The sequence below is a fragment of the Heloderma suspectum genome, chromosome 6 (assembly GCF_057233095.1).
Source record: "Heloderma suspectum isolate Gila_16-S chromosome 6, 16-S_ref, whole genome shotgun sequence".
Classification (NCBI taxonomy): domain Eukaryota; kingdom Metazoa; phylum Chordata; class Lepidosauria; order Squamata; family Helodermatidae; genus Heloderma; species Heloderma suspectum.
Window position 1 is genome coordinate 63,247,103 of NC_139463.1, and position 19,545 is coordinate 63,266,647.

The window sequence follows — 19,545 nt, forward strand, 5'->3', positions numbered from 1 at the left end:
ACCAGGTGAAGAAGACCTTTTTATTTTCCCAGGCATTTTAGTGTTTTAGCTCTGTTGTTTTAAATCTGTTATTGTATTTTAAATCTCTGCATTGCTGCTAGGTTTTATTTTGGTTTGTACTTTTATATTGTAGTTTTAAGCTTTTAGATTTTATATTGTATTTTATGATGCATTTTATGGTTTTAATTGTTGTGAACTGCCCAGAAAGCTTCAGCTATTGGGTGGCATGGAAATGTAATTAATTAATTAATTGTTGTGCTGGATCAGACCAAAGGCCTATCTAGGCCAGTATCCTGTTTCCCAGCCCCACAGTGGGCAACCAATGCCTATGGGAAGCCTACCAGGTACCTGCAGGACGTGAATGCAGTAACCCTCTCTTGTTGTTATTCTCAACCAGCTGGCACTTAGTAGTAGCATATTGCCTCTGCTCCTAGAGGCAATATAGCCATCATTCATGAGTAGTCATTGGTATAGCCTTACTGAATGCTTCTTCTAAGATTTGCACCATTTTGGCTGATTAAAAACCTTTTGATCAATTGATATGCTTCTTAGACAGCCCTAGAATTAACCCCTTAGAGAAGACTTTCTCACAAGTCTCTGTTCAGAGTGTGCCCTCCTGCATGGAAAAAGAGACACCTAGTGCAGTGATTCAGGCAGAGACACAATAGTCACTTCTGGAGGTGAGTGATTCTGCTGGGTCTCTGTAGCAGGCGGGATTGAATAAGCCGCCCCATACAAACATGAGGCAGAATGATCCACCCCCAATAGAGCCTGATCACCAGGCACTCCACCTTGTGAAATATACTGTAACAGCACTGGCCTCCAGATATTGTTGGACTACAACTCCTATCATCCCTGACAATTGGCCCATGCTGATGAGAGTTGCAGTCCAAGAACATTTGGGGTACAACTGGTTCTCTGACTCTTGATAACATGGTTAAGTAATTTTTATCTCATGGCTCATTAAGAATTTCCTGGTGGGATGTAGTTTGGGAATTGCTGTCTCATCCTGTTAAACCCTTTATTTCACTACAGTACCCTGTACTCTTCTAATTCTTTGACACAGCCCCCAACTGTACCAAAAGAAACCCAGCAGCAGGGTCTCAGATTAAATTTTCTTAGCCCCATATTGTAGATTATGCATTTCTAATAAATACCTCATATTGCTGCTTACTGGTTTTGCTGATTTAGATCGCTGCAGTTTTGTACACTGAATAATCAGGTATGTGGTGGTGCAGTTGTTTTTAGCAACTATGCGGCAAGATTTCGGTTCCTTTTGATGGTGTTTGCACAGAAAGATACTAAGTGCAAAATCATATGCAAGTCTATTCAATGAGTGGGAACACGATTAGTTATTTCCTTTTTTAAAAAATTTACTGATATTTTTGCACTGTAGTTGACAAACCAATACAAATTATATTTTCAAAAATAGAAATCCCTGTGAGTTCAAGGTGACTTACTCCCTCGTAAGTGTTGAATTGGGTAGGATTTCAGCCTAAAAGTGCCTTTTATGCCTCTCTTCAGCCTTGTATAAACATATCTGATGAAGGACAGAAAGCCAATGGTAGGTTTTTCCTTCCTTCTGCAGCCACGGAAAATGCAAAAAGCACTTTTTGAGCCACGTGTTTACTTGGCTGTAACTCCCTTTGATCTCAGTGAGGCTTGCTTCCAGGTAAGTCAATTTAGGATTTCACAGTATTTAGTGTCATGTGCAAAAACCAAACCAAAGAACACCCTCTCCAAATTCTTTATTCTTGAATTCTACTCCCTGAGCAGCGGTGGCTTACAGGGCTTAATTCTGAGCCACAACTCTGGCCCACAACCCATTCTGATGAATGCCAAGAACGGATGATCAATCCTAGATCGTATGAAGAAGGATGACAGCAACTGCTCTGAACTAGCTGGGAGTTGTAGGAAAAATGCCAGTCCCTTTATTCTTTGTTTCACTGCTGTCCTCGTTTCTTCCGCGGAACTCAAGGAAAGCATACAGGAGCTAGCCCGGCGATCTCCCAGACCTGCTTAGCTTCAGCAAGGCTCTTATAGCATGTGCTTTCAGGCCACACACTGAGACAAGGGGACGGCCGGGGGTCTTTCCAAGACTCGAACTAGCAACTAGTCTGTTTGCCCAATTTCCAAGCACGGTTTCTGTGCCTTTAACAACTGCGCGGCAGCCAGAAATTCGCATGAAGTCGGGCAATTTTAGGAAACGCTCCACCTGTTGGATCCCTGCCTGTTGCACCGCTGTTCGAGGCGTGGGAACTTTTTCAACGCGGGGGGGGGAGGAGTTAGCCCTAGCACCCGCCTCTAAGAAAAGGCAGCGATTCTACGAACACTTACTTGGGGAGTCAATCCCATTCAACTCGATGGGCACGACTTCCGACTACGCATTAGGGTCAGACTGGAACGCTACGCACCCTCGCTTGGAAGTCGGCCCCTTGGGACATAATTTCGGAGGAAATGTGCGCCGGATCGAGCGAGCGACAAGAACCCGGAGGCTGCTGGCGGCTCCGCGCGGCGAGCGCCGGCGCGCCTTTTGCGCAGCGCGCTGCAGGGCCTCGGAAGGGACGCGTGCGCGCCCAAGCTGGGGAGCGCCGAGGAGACGAGGCGGCTCTGCCCGGGAGCGAGCCCAGCGCCCGCTCCGGCGGGCCCGCTCGCCGCCTCTGCGCGTTGCGCGGGGCAGGCGCTCCGTGCGCTGGCACCGCGCGCGCTCGGCCGGCAGGGTGCAGGCGTTAGCCAAGGCGGCGGCGGCGGCGGCGAGGAGGCGGCGGCGGAGGAGGAGCCAGGCCGGCCTCCTTCCCTCCGGCTCGCGAGTCCATTTCCCCAGCGCCAGTGACACAAACACGCCAGGCGAGCGAGCGAGCGAGCGTCGCCGCTGCCCAAGCCCGGATCTTACAAACCCCCCGGCCCCGCCGCCTCCGAGGCGCTCCGAGCGCACGGCCGACCCGCTCCCCCGGGGCCGCACCGAGGAAGCGCGCGGGGAAACTCCGGCTTGCGCGGCGAGGGGAAGGGAGGGGAAGGGGAGGGGGGCAGGACGCCAGCTTCCTGCTTGCGAAGACGGGGGGCGGGGGGAGCGCGGAAGACCAGCGGCGGCGGCGGCGGCGGCGACCCGAGGTAGGTGACGGGGTGGTCGGGGAAGCGGGCATCGCGCGTCTCCGGGCCGCTTCGCGCGAGGCGCCCGGCCGCCGCGCCGCTGCACCCCAATATGTCTTCCCTCCTCGGCCCCCCACCCTCTCCCAGCTGTCTCCACCCCGCGCTCCCCGTCCCATCGCAGCTGTTCCTGTCACTGCCAACGTTGCAAATCTGAAGGAGATCGGGCAGGGGTGGTGGGGGAAGATTGCGCGCCCCCCCCCCCGCTTCTCCATGTAGGGATTTCTAGCCTTTGGAATCTTGTGGAGTGCAAGCTTTTCTCCCCCCCCCCCATATCTCCTTCTCGTTCAATCTCATCACTTTCATCCCCCCCACCCCACCCTTCTCCTCCCCCGTTTGGCATTAACCTATATATATCTATATGTTCTGCCTCTCTCCAGCAATGGAGAAGGAGAGTGTTGGAAGGAGGGGCAAAATAAGGGGGGGGGGAGAGACAGCTCTGTAGTTGTAGAGACACTTCCCTTTTAAATTTTTTTGCTGGTTTGTTTACTGCACTCTTCAAGAGGTCGGTGCCAACTTGGGGTTTGCGACAATTTCTCGCAAAAATGAAGGGTTGGAATCGGGGTGGTTCTCTCCACAGCAATTTTCTCTGTAATTTACGCCAGGAATTAAAATCATACTTATTGCAACTGCCAAGGAGATAAGGGGGCTATCTGGGTTGGATTAATATCCCCCCTTCCCCGCCTCCCTTGCATGAATCGAATACTTGCCACTATATGTGCCTCTGGTTCTAATCCGGAGTGGGTCTGTGTTTCTCTTATTTCATTTTACTTGTTATTTTTAACTCTTACAAATGGGTTGCAAAGGCCGCCACTGGGAAACTAGTTTTGACATTCGTTTTGGGGTGGAGGAGTTTGGAAAGGGGAGGGTATTTTTCTGTTGGTGTTGAAAAGGGGGAAAATATAGGTAAATATTTTCTTAAAAAATAAGGACGTTTGGCATGTGGCTGGCGGATCACAAGTTGGGGGGGGCTGTAGGGGGGACTGCGAAGTATTCCTTTTACGTTGGCAGCAGGGCCCATTTTCCGGTTGAGCTGGATTTAACTTTGCATGTTCCATTTTTTTTCCAAACGGAGGGGAGGGTCTGGGGGGGTGAGTGATGGGTTCCCCCTCTTGGCTTGATCAGAGAGAGGGGGGAGGAAGGGGGTACTTCGGGTTGAAAAGGAACTCATGCAGCAGGGATCCTGTCCTTGAAGGAAGGGGGGCTCTGAGGGGCGACGTTGGTATTCATTCTTCTGTCACACTGACAGCTGTCTATGATGGGACATGGCTGGGGGGGGCGTTAATCCTAGCTGCTAATGCATCCTGGTGTTTAAAACTCAAACGCCTTCAGATGTCTGTAAATGCTTGTAGCCCTCAGCTCCCTGTTAGATGTTTTATTTAAGGATGAAAATGGAGGGTGGGGGCACTTGGAGATGTTGTTCTGGGCCTGATTGGTGCCCCAGTTTAGATGGCCACAACAACCCAGACAGCATGCAAGTTTTTGCATCTGGCCTGAGGGAGGAACTGTGCAAAAGCTGCTGTTGCTGCCGTGCAAGACGGTGATCTGTTTTACTCCACCCCTGTCTCCAGTCTTAAAAATGGAGTGGGGGGTTGCAGTGAAAGCTCCCCCCCCTGCAACCCCCCCTTTTCCTTGCGAGTGCCTGTTGAGGTAGGGGGTGGGTGCAGAGGAAGGAAGGGATGGAGAGGACTGCCCTTTGACATGAGGATGTCCCCAGAGAGTGTGCCTTGCGTGGGTCAGCAAAAGGTGATGGGGCCAAGCCAGGTGTCTTTCATCCCATTTCCCCTGAAAATAGGTGGCATAGATCGGGCGGGGGGCATCCTCAACCAGGAGAGTGGCAGGTTGGGGCAGATATGTTCAAGGGGAAACTGTCTCGGTTAGGTGAAAAAATCAGCTGGCATCTTTGGCAGGGCCAGAGAGCCATTCATAGAGCCTTCTAGTCCTGCGTGGGTCTGCTCCCACTAGTCCTCGCTCTAGGTGTGGGTCTTGTCTCCCCCCCTTCTTTCATCCGCCTGTGGCTCCCACCCTGACCCCATGTGCAGATCTTCCTTTGCCAGTCTTTTACTGCTTCACTCGGCTCTGTCACCATGCAATATTAATTGTCACTTTACCTCTCCCTGGAAAAGGAGCTGACTTTTGCTCTGTATATGAAGGTGGGGGACAGGAGGGAGGTGGTAGCGAGGTCACCTTTTACTACCAGTGGGGAGGAAAAGGTGTAACTCCAACTTATTCTTAATCTATAGCTAGGAGGCTTTGAAGGACGTTACAAGTGTTGGGTGAACGATGGTTGCGCTTCAAAGGACAAAAGTCACGAACCGCAGCCCTGCCCACCCTAAAGCAGCCTGCAGTGAGTGTCTATAAGTGAGTGGAGGGGTCAGCGCAGGCCAAGAATATGACTTGTTCAAAGTCAGAGGTCAAAGCTAGGAATCAAACCCAGAAATTCTTTCTCCTGTTGCAAGAGCAGAGTTTTGTCAACACAGCGAAGAGCTAGGGCAACCGTAGGGTGTTTTCGTCTATCGTGCTGAAAGTCCCCCCCCCATTACCTGCCTCCATAATGCGAATGTAAAACTTGACACTAGCTAGAACAAACGTTTGCATTTTTAAAATGTCTCTCTCTCTTTCCCCTTTGTAAAGGAAGTTTACAGGATCTTTCGCCCTTGTTAAATTTGAGCTCTGTGTGTGACGCATATTCTTGGCCTTCTCTCTACCCCCCCCCCCCGAGTTAAGTAGACATCACCTTCTGCAGGACCCAAACCCACATGCTATGGGAAAATGGCCTCACTCTGAAGCAACTGGGGCTTGGCAACAGCATGGCTAAGAAAAGGAGAGAAGGCACATCTTTTCAAGCAGCCTTAAATTTCTAATGAGAGGTGCTGTGGTCTCCCACATTGGAGGCCTTTCTGTCCTAGTTCCAGATGCATGGAAGTGAGTTGTGGATACTTAGTGGTGAGGGAAAGGCATTCTGCATGGGATCAGAGATGCTGTCCCTAGCACTGAAATACAGGTTCTTATTACCTGTATTTGTTGCGTGAGACTTTTGTGTTGATTATGAAGTGCAGGATGCAAAGGATCCTTATCTCAGTGGAGAAGCTGTGGTCTTGCTCTTTTGATGGTAGGGGAAAGATCTGATCGCTTTGGAACGTGAGTGGGTGCTTTGCTCTGCTATGGCTAGGCCTGGGCAGAGTTTGAGCAGATCTCATTTAAGCCCCACGCCGGCACCTCTAAAGCCTTAATATGCAGGCAATATTGTGAAGCACATGTGGAATACACAGGTGGCCAAGCTTTTCCGGGTAGCTTCATAACAACAACCAAACAGGTTTCCCTACCTGTGCGAATTATTGCCTGCGTGCCCCAGATGGGTGCCTATATTTGGTCTGTCTTGAGTTGCCGAGCTGTAGCATGCTTGCACTTGGTGGCAGCAGCACCGTTAGCTGATGCTCTGTGCCATGGCTCCCACACGGTGAAGGCCACAATGCCTCTTACCTGGTTTGACCTTTGGCTGTGATGACCCTGGGGGATGCCTTCCTCTGAGACCTTTGTTGACTCTTCATTCCATATTGACTGTGGCCGCAGCCCCGGGCGCTTTAGATATACTTGCAGGAAGCAAAGCAGACTGCAGGATATATTGGGTTTGCTGGCTGCACCCGCCCCCACCCAGTTTTTCTGCTCAAGCATACACTCCAAGGGTTAATTTTCTATGGTTTGTTTTTCTGCTTGCTCTAAGATCTCCCAAGCCAATCTCTGTTTACTGCCATAGGTTGTGGGATTATTTTTCTTAGTAAACATCTTTATGTTAACATGGTTGCATGCGCTCCTGAAACCCTAGGCTGGTATAAAGATGTGGCGCCTGTATGTGTACGGTCTTGAGTGTTCTCCTTTTTGGTGTGCGCACTGTTCTTGCTTGCATCTGTTCAGGTTGATGTGTAAGGCACAAGCGTATATACACACACCTGCCATAGCACTTGGTTGCTCATGGGTCGCTGTGCAGTATGTGTGCAAGCTTCCCGTGTGTTTGTAGAAGAATAATATTTGCACATGTCTTGTGGGAATATACGGTGTATGTATATGTACAGGTCAAACACTTGCTTACATGTGGCATTTATGCACGCAGTTAGTGCTCGGTTGGCATAGCCACGCAAGCAACGGGGTGGTAGCCCTGTGCGGGCATAGTCACTTGCTCTAGAGCCCCTTGGGGAGTTTCAGGGTCAAGCAGGGTTTGAGCCTCGCTCTTTCATGTCTAAACTCGGCTGTCTGTCCCTTGCACTGCACTGGTTCTCAGCAGCAACAGAGCCGAGTGACCTTTTACACACTGGAGCTGCCTCTGAGTTTCAGCCCCATAGCAAAGGAGGCCCCTTGGGGAGGCAGTGGGGCCAAGCAGCCGTTGACAGTGGCCCCAGCCCAGTCGTGGCGGCCCAGTCGTGGCAGACTCCACCCAAGGGCGAGGGATCTTTGATCCCAGGAATGGACAGAACCCAGCCACAGAAAGTAGCTACCTTACAAACTCGAACGAGAGTAAATGTGCACTAATACATCAGTTCCCTAAAAGTGTCCTGTTATGCCCAGAAAGATGTTCTTGGGAACAGGGGAATGATGTTTTGTTCTTGTTACGTCCAGATATTCGCTGACCTTCTCAGCCCCAAACTAGCGAGCTGACCTCTCCAAGGGCATTCATAAACCCCTGAGTACAGGGATTATGAATGTGTGTTTTTGTAAACTGCAGCTCTCATGGACACAACATCTGGCCAAATATGGGGACATTTCTATTTCTTCCCCCATCCCCTGCTTTTTGTATCACCTAGGTGTTTTAATTTAATTAATGTTTGTGAACCTCCTAGAGAGCTTTGGATGTTGGGCAGTGCAGAAATGAAATAAATAAAATAAATACATTGCCTGATAAAGAGTTCTGGAGAACTCGAAAGCTTCCGCGATCTTTTGTGGCTTTGTGGTCGGTCCTAATGAAGATATTGCCCAATGGTGAATTTTGGATTTCCCCCCTGGATTTTTGTGCGTGCGCACGCGTAGGTAAGAACTGTGTCTTGCCGAGGAGATCTGATCCCTAGAACAAGGAGAAGTGATTAACTTCTAAAGTGAGAGGTGTGGGGGAATCCTCTGAGTGGGAATCCTCTCTCCAATCCCCGAGGTTGTGATTCAGTATTTATTTGTACAAACTTATATACCGCTGAACATAAAAATACCTCAACAGTGTACAATATTAAAATCAGAATAAAAACACATGATAAAGATTAAAAAAATAGTTACAGATTGCAAACCTGCAGGCCAGGACTGTCTTGTTTTACTGAATATTTTTAAGCCACTCCTTGAGCCTTTTTGGCTGAGGAGCAGGATAAAAATACATTAAGGCCGCAATCCTATGCATGTTTAGACAGAAAAAAGTCCTACAAGTCCCAGCATCCCCCCCATGCTGGCGAGGGGGTGCTGGGACTTGTAGGACTTTTTTCTGTCTAAACATGTATAGGATTGTGCCCTTAATAAATAAAACAATCACATAATAAAATACATAGCTGGGTTATAGTGACAGAAGCACACTCTGCACATGTTCAGAGGCATTCTTCCCCTTGTTCTGTTGTGTACCAGGCTGAGTGCTGGTATTGAAACTGTGGACATTTTGCTTTGGAGTGAGGAGATTTTTGTCTCCAGCACTGATGTTGGTGGAGTGGGCCTAAGAACAATACTTTGTATGATATAATGCAGGGCTGGGGAGTCTGTGCTGTGACCCTCCAGGTTTGGTTTGATTCCAGCTCCTATCAGGCCCAGTCAGAATGGTTGGTGGTCGGAGTGATGGCAGTTGTAGTCCAACAGGATCTGGAGGGCCCCAGATGTAAAGTGTCATCTAAATTCCAAGTCTTGTCACACGTGTCACCTCAGTGAACCCTTACAACAATGCTGTGGGGTAGGTTGGTGTTATTGTGGCTATATTGCAGATGGGGGAAACGGGGCCTTAGGCTGAGAAGCGGTGGCTCTCCTGAGGCAGTCGAGCGACTTCACGGCAGAAGTGGGATCTGTTTCGCATGACCAGCTCACTCTTGGCCACCCCGCCAGGAGTTCATGCCGGGAATGGTAAACCCTGGGCTTTGCTTTTGGCATATTCTATGGTTTCGAGCCTCTGCTGGGAATGGCCTCTGGCTTCTCGGTTTGCTGTGTCGCAGTTGCCCTGCTCCCCTGTTTCACTTTCTCTCTGCTTCTGGCCCGTGCCAAGAAAGTGGCTCTGATCCCTGCAAGGCCCCGGGGAAGGGCAGCCTGTGCTGGAAGGGAGCCACCGAAGAGCTGGTCTGGGGAGAATGCCTTGATCAGATGCAAACGAAGCCATTTGTCCCTCCCTGATGCTCCAGTGCGGCACACATCCAGGCAGTTGACATACAGCCCAGTCCAGGCTACCCCAGTGGGCTCTGTGGGGCCGAGGGCCACCTCTTTCCTTCAAATCTTGTGTGTTTCTGAAGGGAGACGTCTCTCTCTCTCTCCCTCTGTGGAAGTGGGGCAGAGTTCACCACGGCTGGCATGTGCGGTCGGAGTTGGTGTGGGAGCGTGTCGTGTGGGCGGGGAGATGTCAGCTGAAACGCACGTGGAGAGTCTCTGGCAGTGGTGTTTTGATATAAATGGTCGATTCAAGTCAGGCGAGGGGGAAAAACGGCTCCACCGGTGTCAGACTTTATCTGGCTGTGGCGGGAGAGAGGAAACCTTGGCCTGGGCCTGCCTCGGAGGCCGTCTCTGATTTGAATTGGAAAGAGCCACCCAGGCACCGTCTTAGGAAGAGCTGAAACGGGACGCTTACCATAAGAATGCGCCAGGGGAAGGGGTGGGCGAGCTGTCAGCTGAATATTCTCAGAACTGCCCACGCTTCCTCACTCCTTCGACTTGGAGGCCTCCCGTGAGCCGCCCGGCGCGCTTCTGAGTTGCAGCGACGGGGAGCTTCAGGCTCTGCCGAAGTCTGAGCACCGTGGAAATCTGCCTCGTGTAGCTCCAGCAGGGACGTCGCCATTCCTAAATCCGCTGGAGGTGCTTCCAGACGGACGCTCCCAGCGCCGCCAGTCGAAAGGTGTTGTGCGGCTCTTTTGCCGTTTGCTCCTCAACAGATTTTGTGTGTGTGGAAAGAAAGAGGCTGAAGAAGCAGTGGGAAAATCTGGGAGGGTTACAAGCTGACGTTGATGACATCTGGGACCCCCTTCAATTCCGCAGTTGAAGCAAGGGCCATTGTGTTATAAAAGCCTTATTTGGAAGCGCCCTGGGAAATCTGGACGGGGGGGGGGGCAGGAGCCTTGCAATAGATAAGTTGTGTCCATGCTGGGGGCTCGTGCTGATCGCTATTTCATCTTGAGTTGTCATCCTCATCCACGCCTGACTACCTGGAACTCTGTCTGTCCTTTTCTCTGCCCTCGGTGGTTTGTTTCACCTGCTTGAATCCATCCGGGGTTTTCCCTCTGCAGGCACCTCTTTGGTAGTGCCTCTGTGCTCTTCTTGTGGCACATGGGTTTGCACTGGTGTAGTCCACTGAGCGGGTGGTCTGCAGCGATGGTGGTGATGGAAAAGGATCATTGAGAGTAGATAGCAAAATTCTTTTCTTGTTCTTGTTCCCAGGAATGGCACTGTGTAGAAAAAGGAGTACAGTCAGGAAGAGAAAACTAGCATTAAGGTTTAGTGTTGGTATAGGAGTACTGCTAGTAGCTTGGAAATGTTTGTGGTGGTGGTGATGGCGGGGGGACACACACACAGACTTTGTTCTCAGAATGCTGTCAAGGGATGCAAAAGGAGTGCTGCATGGTTGAAAAGTGACCTGCGCTGGGAGCTCTAGGAAGCTTTAGAAAGGAGGCTGCTTTCTTAATTCTAAATGTGTTGGCTGATGTTACTTAGATATGAATGGAAAAGCATTCTGCGCATGTTCAGAGATGCTTTTCTTTTTCTTCTGTAGCAGTCTCCCCCAGCCTGGTGCCATCCAGAGGTGTTGGACAACCCTCCCATAATCTGGGGGTTATGGGTATTGTAATCGAACACCAGGTTAGGGAAGGCTGCTATATACTAATAGCAAACTTATTCTCTAAGTGCTGATCTTTACGCAGCAGAAAGGATTACTATCACACAAGAGGGGACACCAGTGTGCTTGGGGGAACCCCACGCTTTGCAGAAGTACAAAATCCTTGGGGGAAAAAACCCTATGGAAATGGAACCCCAAAACAGCTCAGTGGGGACCGAGTGCTGACTTTTTGAAAAAAACAAAACACTGGAGTGGCGAGGGTGGGTGGGCAGGAATAGAATGGAGTATCCTGAAAGAAGGCGTGACTGGCTGAAATCTGGTTGAAAGGCGTGGCACACTGCAATATTTTGTTGCAGGTCTCACTTGTTATATAATACTGCTTTGTATATCTTTCTTCAAACCCGGGGTGGGCCGACTTCAGTCTTGTGGCATTCACTTTGTTTTTTATTAGGACCCTGAGATCCGCTAACCAGAGCCTGGTGCAAAAGACATACACTTAGCATTAAAGAATTCCGAGCCCAGGAATTTGTCTTGAGTGCCAAAACTGAATGGCGTTTGCAGTCCTTCCACACAAAAGTCCACTCCTGATTTCTCCTGCCCAAGCTTTCTTCATTTCAGCATATAATTTAGGGCAGGAGTGTCATTTTGTGGTTGTGGTTGTTGTTGTTAAATAACTAGGAGTCAGAAATCCTTGCTGATCTACTGCAAGTTCCCCAGAGATCTACCAGTAGATCTCGATCTACCTTCTGCCCAGCCTCGCTTTAAAGAATGGGATGAAACTAAATGGACATGGTTAAAAGAGGAGTGGAGATGCTTCAACATCAGAACTCAGTGCAAATGATTTATTTTTCTAACTGTACTGCTGTGGTGCTTTGCTTCCAGACTGGTGGTTCCTAGCACTACCCAGTTGTTACTCTTCCACCAAAAGCTGCATGCGGAATTGCAATTGACTTTCCACACTTTGCAGGGGGTGCAGGGGAGAGATAGTGTTTTCACCCTTCATGTATATCCTGTTACCTTCCAACTACACTATTGGCATGATATAATTTTGTGGATGGGGATGGGACAATTCACCTGAATATCCCATTTTTCAATCAATTTTTGAATCCATTTAAAAATTTGTACTAAAGCACTTAAAAAATTTCCACACATTTGCACAATTACTTCAATAATCTCAAGAAGTAGAAGAGACGGTCTGGGAATCTCATGTACCCCACCTCGAGTTCCATGGTGGAAGAAAAATGGGTGGTATATGTACTAAATAAATAAGAAAAAAATAAACACAGTGATAAAATGGTGCCTACTGAAATGGAAGCATTTTTTTAAATCCCAAAGTTTACGTTTTTGTTAATGTTTTTTCATATGTGCTATTGCACAAATATTTTAAATAGAGGTGTGTGAGTGTGTGTGTGAGAGAGAGAGAGAGAGAGAGAGAGAGGAAGGAAGGAAGGAAGGAAGGAAGAAAAGAAAGATACAGAGTAAAAAAAAGGGGGGGGTAAAATGGCAGTAGCTGGAAAAGTGATAGTGAAGACGTGCCAAAGTCCTGCACGAGTCAAAACCAAGCCTCTTCAAAATGGCAGAATAGTGAGGAGGTGATATATACCTTTGGAGGGTGCACTACAGTTCCAACATTTTGTGTGTGCAAAGAGTGGATTTTGTGAACTCTCAGAAGAGACAGAAGAAACACTGGTTCACACAAACAGCATCTCTGTGCGAGTGCAACCCAGGACAGAGTTGTGCTTCTGTTTATGTCTCCTCCAGCCAGCGAGGTTTTGCACACATCTCCCCCAACGGAGGAACTGTGCAAATGTTGTCACTGTTGTGCAAGGAGACGGCCTACCCCTCTGAGACTGGAAAAGTTGTTCAACATTTTTTCCGTGGAAAGAGCTTTTTTAAAAAAAAAGACCTTGCAGGAACCTATTAGATGGGGGTGGCGGCGGTGGTGGCAGGAAGGGACCAAGAGGTCTGCCCCCATAAGGATACCCCCAGAGGGTGTTCCGTGTGTGGGTCAGCAAACTGTAACGAGGTCAGTTAGAAAACCAAGAGGGAAGGTGCTGTATGCACAAAACATCACAAAGGAACCCCCCCCCCAAAGCACCTCTAAGTATGGACTGTAATAATAATTTCTTTATCATGCAGATCTCTAAAATACTTGTGGAATTCCAACAGAAACAGCCAATAGAACAGACGAATTCCAATGGAAACAGAAGCAAGGCTTGTCTAAGAGATCAGTTGCTCCGGTGGAAGAGACCTAGTCTCGAAACACGTTGAGCATTTTAGAGCGTTTTAGAGATCTTCATAATAAATAATTATTACAGTCCATATTCAGAGGCGCTTTTGGATTTCCCCTCTCTTTGATATCTTGTAACGAGGTCAAGCCTGGCATACTTGATCCCACTTCCCCTGAAGATGGGTGAGTTGAATCTTGGGGTCCCCCATCCCTGTGTTCTCCCAAGACAGTGGTGTGGGGTCTGTTAGCCAATATGAATTAGCTCGTCGTCATTTCCAAAACTACAGTTCTACAGCTTTGCAGCTCAATTACTGGGGGTTTAGGCCATTCCTGCTCTAACCTTGCAGGAGGTGGGAAGAACGCAGGAATACGGGCTCCCAGCACCTTTCCCAAAGCTATAACCGGTTAAATTTGGCTTTCCACAGCTGAAGGCGGGGGGCAGGGGGCAAAAATCCAGGTGTCGGGTTCCCAGGCGCCCAGAAAGGTGTTGCTGGTGGCTAAGACTTTGAAATATTTATTCAGCCTGGTGCCTAAAATTTGACTGCCTCGATACTTAAAAATGGCAACTCGATCTTGAAGCTGATAGAAATGAGACTGAGCCAGTGTAAAGATTTAATGGAGCAGAATGACTTGAGGGCTAAACTACATGTCAGGAAGACGCTAGTTTTAATAAAAGAAAACAGCCTTGAGAGGCTGCCCTTTTGACTCAACAGGTGCTTCCAGGTGAGGTTTTTATCATGCAGTTGCCCTGCCTCATGCATGGAGTTTTATGAAAGATCCAGACTGGTAACCTTCCTATGTTTTCCCACCACTTCTTCCATCTTTTTTTTCTTACCAGAGAAAACCCATTAAGGAGGAGAAGTTAAAGTAGCAGCACAGTCTCTTTTGATAGGTAGTCCTAGGAGCCCTCCATCTGGAAGCCTCTGTGGAGCCGCAGGGTGAGGTGTTGAACCCTTTCCCTGCCAGCTCCCCACCCATGGCGTTCCAGGCATGCATTTACTAGGTTGTGGGGAAACGCCTAGAGGTGATTTCAAGCAGAAAAACGACCGGCAGGGAAAGCGTTAAATGCTCCCTCCCTCTACTTCTCTGTTCTGAATTCCTTAAATAAATGGAATAGCGCAGGATTAGTAACTTGCAGCCCTCCATATGTTGCCGGACTCCAACTCCCATCCGCACCAGCAAGCATGGCCAGTGGGCAGGGATGATGGTATTATTATTATCATTATTATTACATTTATTAATCGCCCATCTGGCTGGTCACCCAGCCACTCTGGGCGATGTATAGCATACAATAAAACAGTTTAAAACAATAAAATTCTACAGTAAAAACATTTTCTAAAATACCCTAACCCACCCCAAATGCCTGCCTGAACAACCGTGTTCTTAATGCACGACGGAAGCTCATTAAAGCTTCAAATGGTAGTTGTAGTCCAGCGACATCTGGAAGGCCACAAGTTCCTCACCTCTGGAGTAGTCCCTCAGTGGGAAATGGAGGATGGATCAGTATGTAAGAGGCAACTTACGGGTGAAGAAAGGGAGTGGTTGGCTGTGATTGTGTCATGAATGTAGCACGTGCAGCTGCTGACTAAGCATCCACTGGCTTGTCCCGAATGTGAGAAAGCAGTGTAAGTTCCTCAGGGCAGGGCTTTGTTCTGTGGTGTGTGTGTGTGTGTGTGTGTTGTTTTTATTATTCTGTAAACTGCCACGTATACAGGTGGCTCTGTACATAAATCTCTGTTTTAATCTTTAAAAGTCAAGTTTCTAGCCCTCTTGGAAAAACAGAAAATGTGTCTGTGATTCAAACTAAAAACAAATAGGCCCTTGGTATGAGTTTTTCCCTCAGTACAACCTGCAAATCCTCACCCCTCGGTCACTTTTTGACTGTCTTATTCCTTTATGGTTTGCTATCCTTCTTTTACCCTGTCTGAATATTGCTGTGCTGGCAGCTGGATGCAACTGTTAGAATGAAAATTGCACATGCAGGGTGTGTAGTCTCCTTGCCATCTAGTCATCAGTGAGTGAGAGCCTCTGTCCTTTGGTGTTTCAGTTATCTGCGTCTCCATGTCCTGTGCGTCAGGGCTGGAGCCTGGCGTTGTGACAGGCTGCAGTACGGTCTCAAGCTGATACATGTAGACGATGGTCATATTGGGTCAAAGGCAGGAGACAAGGTCGTCATGGGTGGACTGGAGGTCAGATACCGGATCAGGCAAACAGGAACCAACGGCCTGAGGTGAGACAAGTTAGGAGAGCCTGTGAACCGACACAGTCCAGCAAGTTGTTTAGACTTAGGACCAGGCTTGACTGGAAAGATTTTATAAGGCCTGGTGTGTTTCCATTGGCTTGTGGTGTCAGTTGACTCAGGCCCAATACTGTAACTGACAGTCATCTGTCAATCATCTGCATGATCCACAGAGCCCAGTCTGGCTGGCTGAGGGACCAGAGCGTTGGTGGTGCAGAAGATAAGCTGGTGAAGGTCCCAGTTTGAGGCCCCATTGGGTGTTTTCAACTAGCTTTTCCATATGTGGTGCCCTCCAGATATTTTGGACTTGAACTCCCATCACCTCAGCCAACATGACATTGCTCAGAAGTGTTGGGAGTTGTAGTCTAAAACATCTGGGGGGCACCAGGTTGGGGAAGGATGTTATAAACCATACGAACATAAGAAGAACCATGCTGGATCAGACCAAGGGTCCATCTAGTCCAGCATTCTGTTCACACAGTGGCCAAACAGCTGTCAACCAGGAACCCACAAGCAGGGCATGAGTGCAACAGCACCCTCCCACCCATGTTCCCCAGCAACTGGTGTACATAGGCTCTCTGCCTCTGGTACTGGAGGTAGCACATAGCCATCAGGACTAGTAGCCATCGATAGCCTTTTCCTCTAGGAATTTGTCCAACCCCCTTTTGAAGCCATCCAAATGGGTGGCCATCACTACTTCCTGTGGTAGCGAATTCCATAGTTTAACTATGCGCTGTGCAAAGAAGTCCTTCCTTTTATCTGTCCTGAATCTCCCACCAATCAGCTTCATAGGATGACCCCCGGTTCTAGTGTTTTGATACCGGATAGATAGCATGGGCTCTAAGTGAAACCCTCTTTCCTACCAAGCCCAGCCTAGTTACAGCTGTGTGAGTTTGGAAGGCCCAAGAGTTTTAACTGGAGATCTGAGAAATAGGAAGGGCCAAGAGTTTTAATTGGAGGTTTAATTGAAGTTTCAATTGAAAGCCCAAGAGTTTTAATTGGAGATCTGAGAAATAGGGCTGGGGAAGCAAAAGCTTGTGAGGCTTTATATGGCATGAGTGGGAATAGACACATTATGCTTCAATAATTCTCATTGGCTGCAGCATGAGAATCAAATCCATTCATGTTCACTGCATCATATACTGAATTGCTTTCCTGTGCCCGGTTAAGAGAGCCATCTTGATGAGGGGTGTGGGAACGATAATGAAACCTCGGTATCTGATTGGGGGCACTCAGCATTCTGAACTTTGACTAATCCAGGGTTAGGCCTGGAGTCACATTAATCCCAGTCTGGGGTTGGGGAAAATCCTGATAACAGATTGGTTTGGACAACATTCAGTGCTCTTTCATTCCATCTTGTCAGGAGGATGACACAGCCCTGTTCTGAGAGCCCTGTTCTCTTGGTGCCTTATTGGCTCCTGCAGGCATTCAGAGTTTCTCCTTTCTGGCCTTTCAGTGGAATATGGCAGATTTCTCTCTGACCCCCAACTTTTGCATGACAGGGCTCCAAGCTGTTTCTTTTTTCTAAAGAACTCCTGCTTAGCAGTGCAATAATGCATATCTCCATGATGTGAAAAAGTTATTTGTTAAAAGTTCTACTCTATTTGTAGAGTCATGGGGGATTCCCTACTTGCAAAATCTGGGATCGAAGCAGTGGCTCCTTAAATTTAGGGTGTTTTTTTTTAATGGATTCAAACATGGTCTGGTATCTTCAAAAGGACTTAATAAATAAATAAAAAGGAAGGGATCCTTGCCTTCATATATTCCCTCCCTCCCTCCCTCCCTCCCTCCCTCCCTCTGATGTAGGATCCAATTCCCTCTCCTCATCCCCCCATTTGAATTTGCCCTGCCAGTTGTCGGAAAGCATTAGGCGATGGGATGCCACTGCCTCCGTGCCAAATGAAAACCGAGTCCTGCTTTCGTTGCTGCCTGCCGGGGTGGTAGGGAAAGGGGGAGGAGGTGAATGGGTGGAGAAGAGCTGACCCTTTTTCTTGGATGCCTTTCCTCTCTTTCCTTCTCTTTGGAGCTCTGTGTGTGTGTGTATCAGGAAACAGTAGCTGGTTGTGTTGCTGGGGCTTCAGTGTGAGCTGAATGACCTTCTCTCTGTGACATAAGGGGATGATGGTTGTATTCCTTTATTGGCAGAAGATTTAGGGCTGGGGTGGGGACACGGCTTAATATCTGAATTGAGGAGGGGCCAAGCATTCCTGGAAGTTGAGCAGCTTCTGCCTTGGAAATCTTGTTTTCCTGATGTTTATCTATTAAGTTACCTAAAGTTATTTAGTTATTTACCAGATTTTATCAGTCATCCTTCTCAGTGCTTAAGGCGACGTATAGTAACATTATAATAAAATAGTCAGGATTAAAATCTCACAAAATAACTTAAACCCCCTTTTAAAAACAACAAAAACAGCAACAAAAATAATAGCTAATTAAAAGCTGGAACTAGTAAAAAAAAAAAAATGAAGAAGAAGCCTCCCCCAAGAAATCTAAACTGATTTAAAATTAACTGATTTAATAAAAACAAGGGAGACAGTGTGGTGGTTAGAGAGTTAGTGTGCTTTTAGACTAGGGTTTTATGTGCAGTCACCCTGCCTCAGTCACAGAATTTTATGGGAAGTCCAGACAACATCTTCCATTTGTAACCCTCTAGTGTGTTGCCACTGCTTCTTCTGTCTTTATTTTACCACAGAAAATCTGTTAGGGAGAGAAAGCTAGAATAGCTGCACAGTGTCTTTTCACTGATAGTGCTAGGAGCTGTCCATCTGGAAGCACCCTTAGTCTTAAGGCCAAACTAGACATTATTCACATCTTTAGCTCTTGCATGATCGTTTATTTTGAAATAAGTAGCAGGCATGGGCGGGAGTGAGCTGCATCAGTACTATGGCATGGTGGGAGGGGTGCTTTAACCTCCCCCCCCCGTGGTCCTGATCAGAGTGGGAGCTTTTCTCCCATTGCAAATAGGGTCTCGGGGTCCCTAATTCCAGTTGGGACCATGGCAGGGGCAAAGGGCTCAGGCTCCCCATCCCACGGTCCCAGTCTGGCTCAGATCCCCCCTCATTGCCAGCTTTTTGTTTTTTTAAAAACAATTGTGCAAGGACTAAATATGTTAATAATGTCACATCCAGCTTGGCCCTTAGATTGAAGAGACCTGGGTTCACACTCCTGCACAACTATAAGCAGGCTGTGATCCACCAATCTGAATGCAGCTCACCAGACACAAATCGCAATAAGGCTCTAGTCTTGGGCGAGGAACCTTAACTTTGTGGGAGTGGAGCAATTCTCAGTGCTTCTAGCTGAAAGGATCAGGTAGGAGGAGATGGGAAAGACCTCTGCCTGACACCCTGGAGATCTGCTACCATCAGAGTAGGTGGTAATACTAGGCTCCATGGAGCAATGTAGCTAAAGGTGGCTTATAACAAAACTAACTTCCTCCTGCAGAATATGGACAACGATGAAGGCTTGGGGAAATCCTGAGGAGATATAAAAGCAGTGCCTTCAATCTTTCCAAGCCTAGCGTTGTTGTTTTTTTAAGTGGGCAGCATGGGGGCTCATTTGTAATTCACTAATTTTATATGTTTTTCCCCTTTTGCTGTCGTTTTCTTCTCTGTTCTATTTCTCTTTTTCCCTCTTTCTTCCTTTCGCACACTGTTCTGATGATGATGATAATGACGTTGTGATGTTGCAATGTTGTTGGCATGTCGGTTGTGGGTCATGAACCACTAGATGAATACCAATGCTGTAGAGCCTAGATTCTAGAACTGAAGAGTGTCATACTACAACCATGAAGCCTTCTGGGTGGCCTTTGGCAAATCATTCTTTTATAGCAGCATCACTTTTTCGCTTCTAAAATGAGAATATTACTAGAAATGTAAATGAGCATTAAAAAAGTGCCAGAGTGCGAGCTGCGAGCGAGGATGTTTAGTTCATATTCCATCTTGG

The 19,545-nt window shown here is 48.0% G+C and overlaps 1 protein-coding gene across 1 annotated transcript in view; it reads left to right on the forward strand.

Moving 5' to 3' along the window:
* The first annotated feature begins 3,021 nt into the window (after positions 1–3,021).
* The window catches only part of THRA (thyroid hormone receptor alpha), a 147,721-nt gene continuing 131,197 nt past the window's right edge, over positions 3,022–19,545 (forward strand). The window contains exon 1 of the mRNA XM_084804564.1: positions 3,022–3,111. The gene's annotated coding sequence lies outside the window, so the exon portion shown is untranslated. The remainder of the gene's footprint in view (positions 3,112–19,545) is intronic.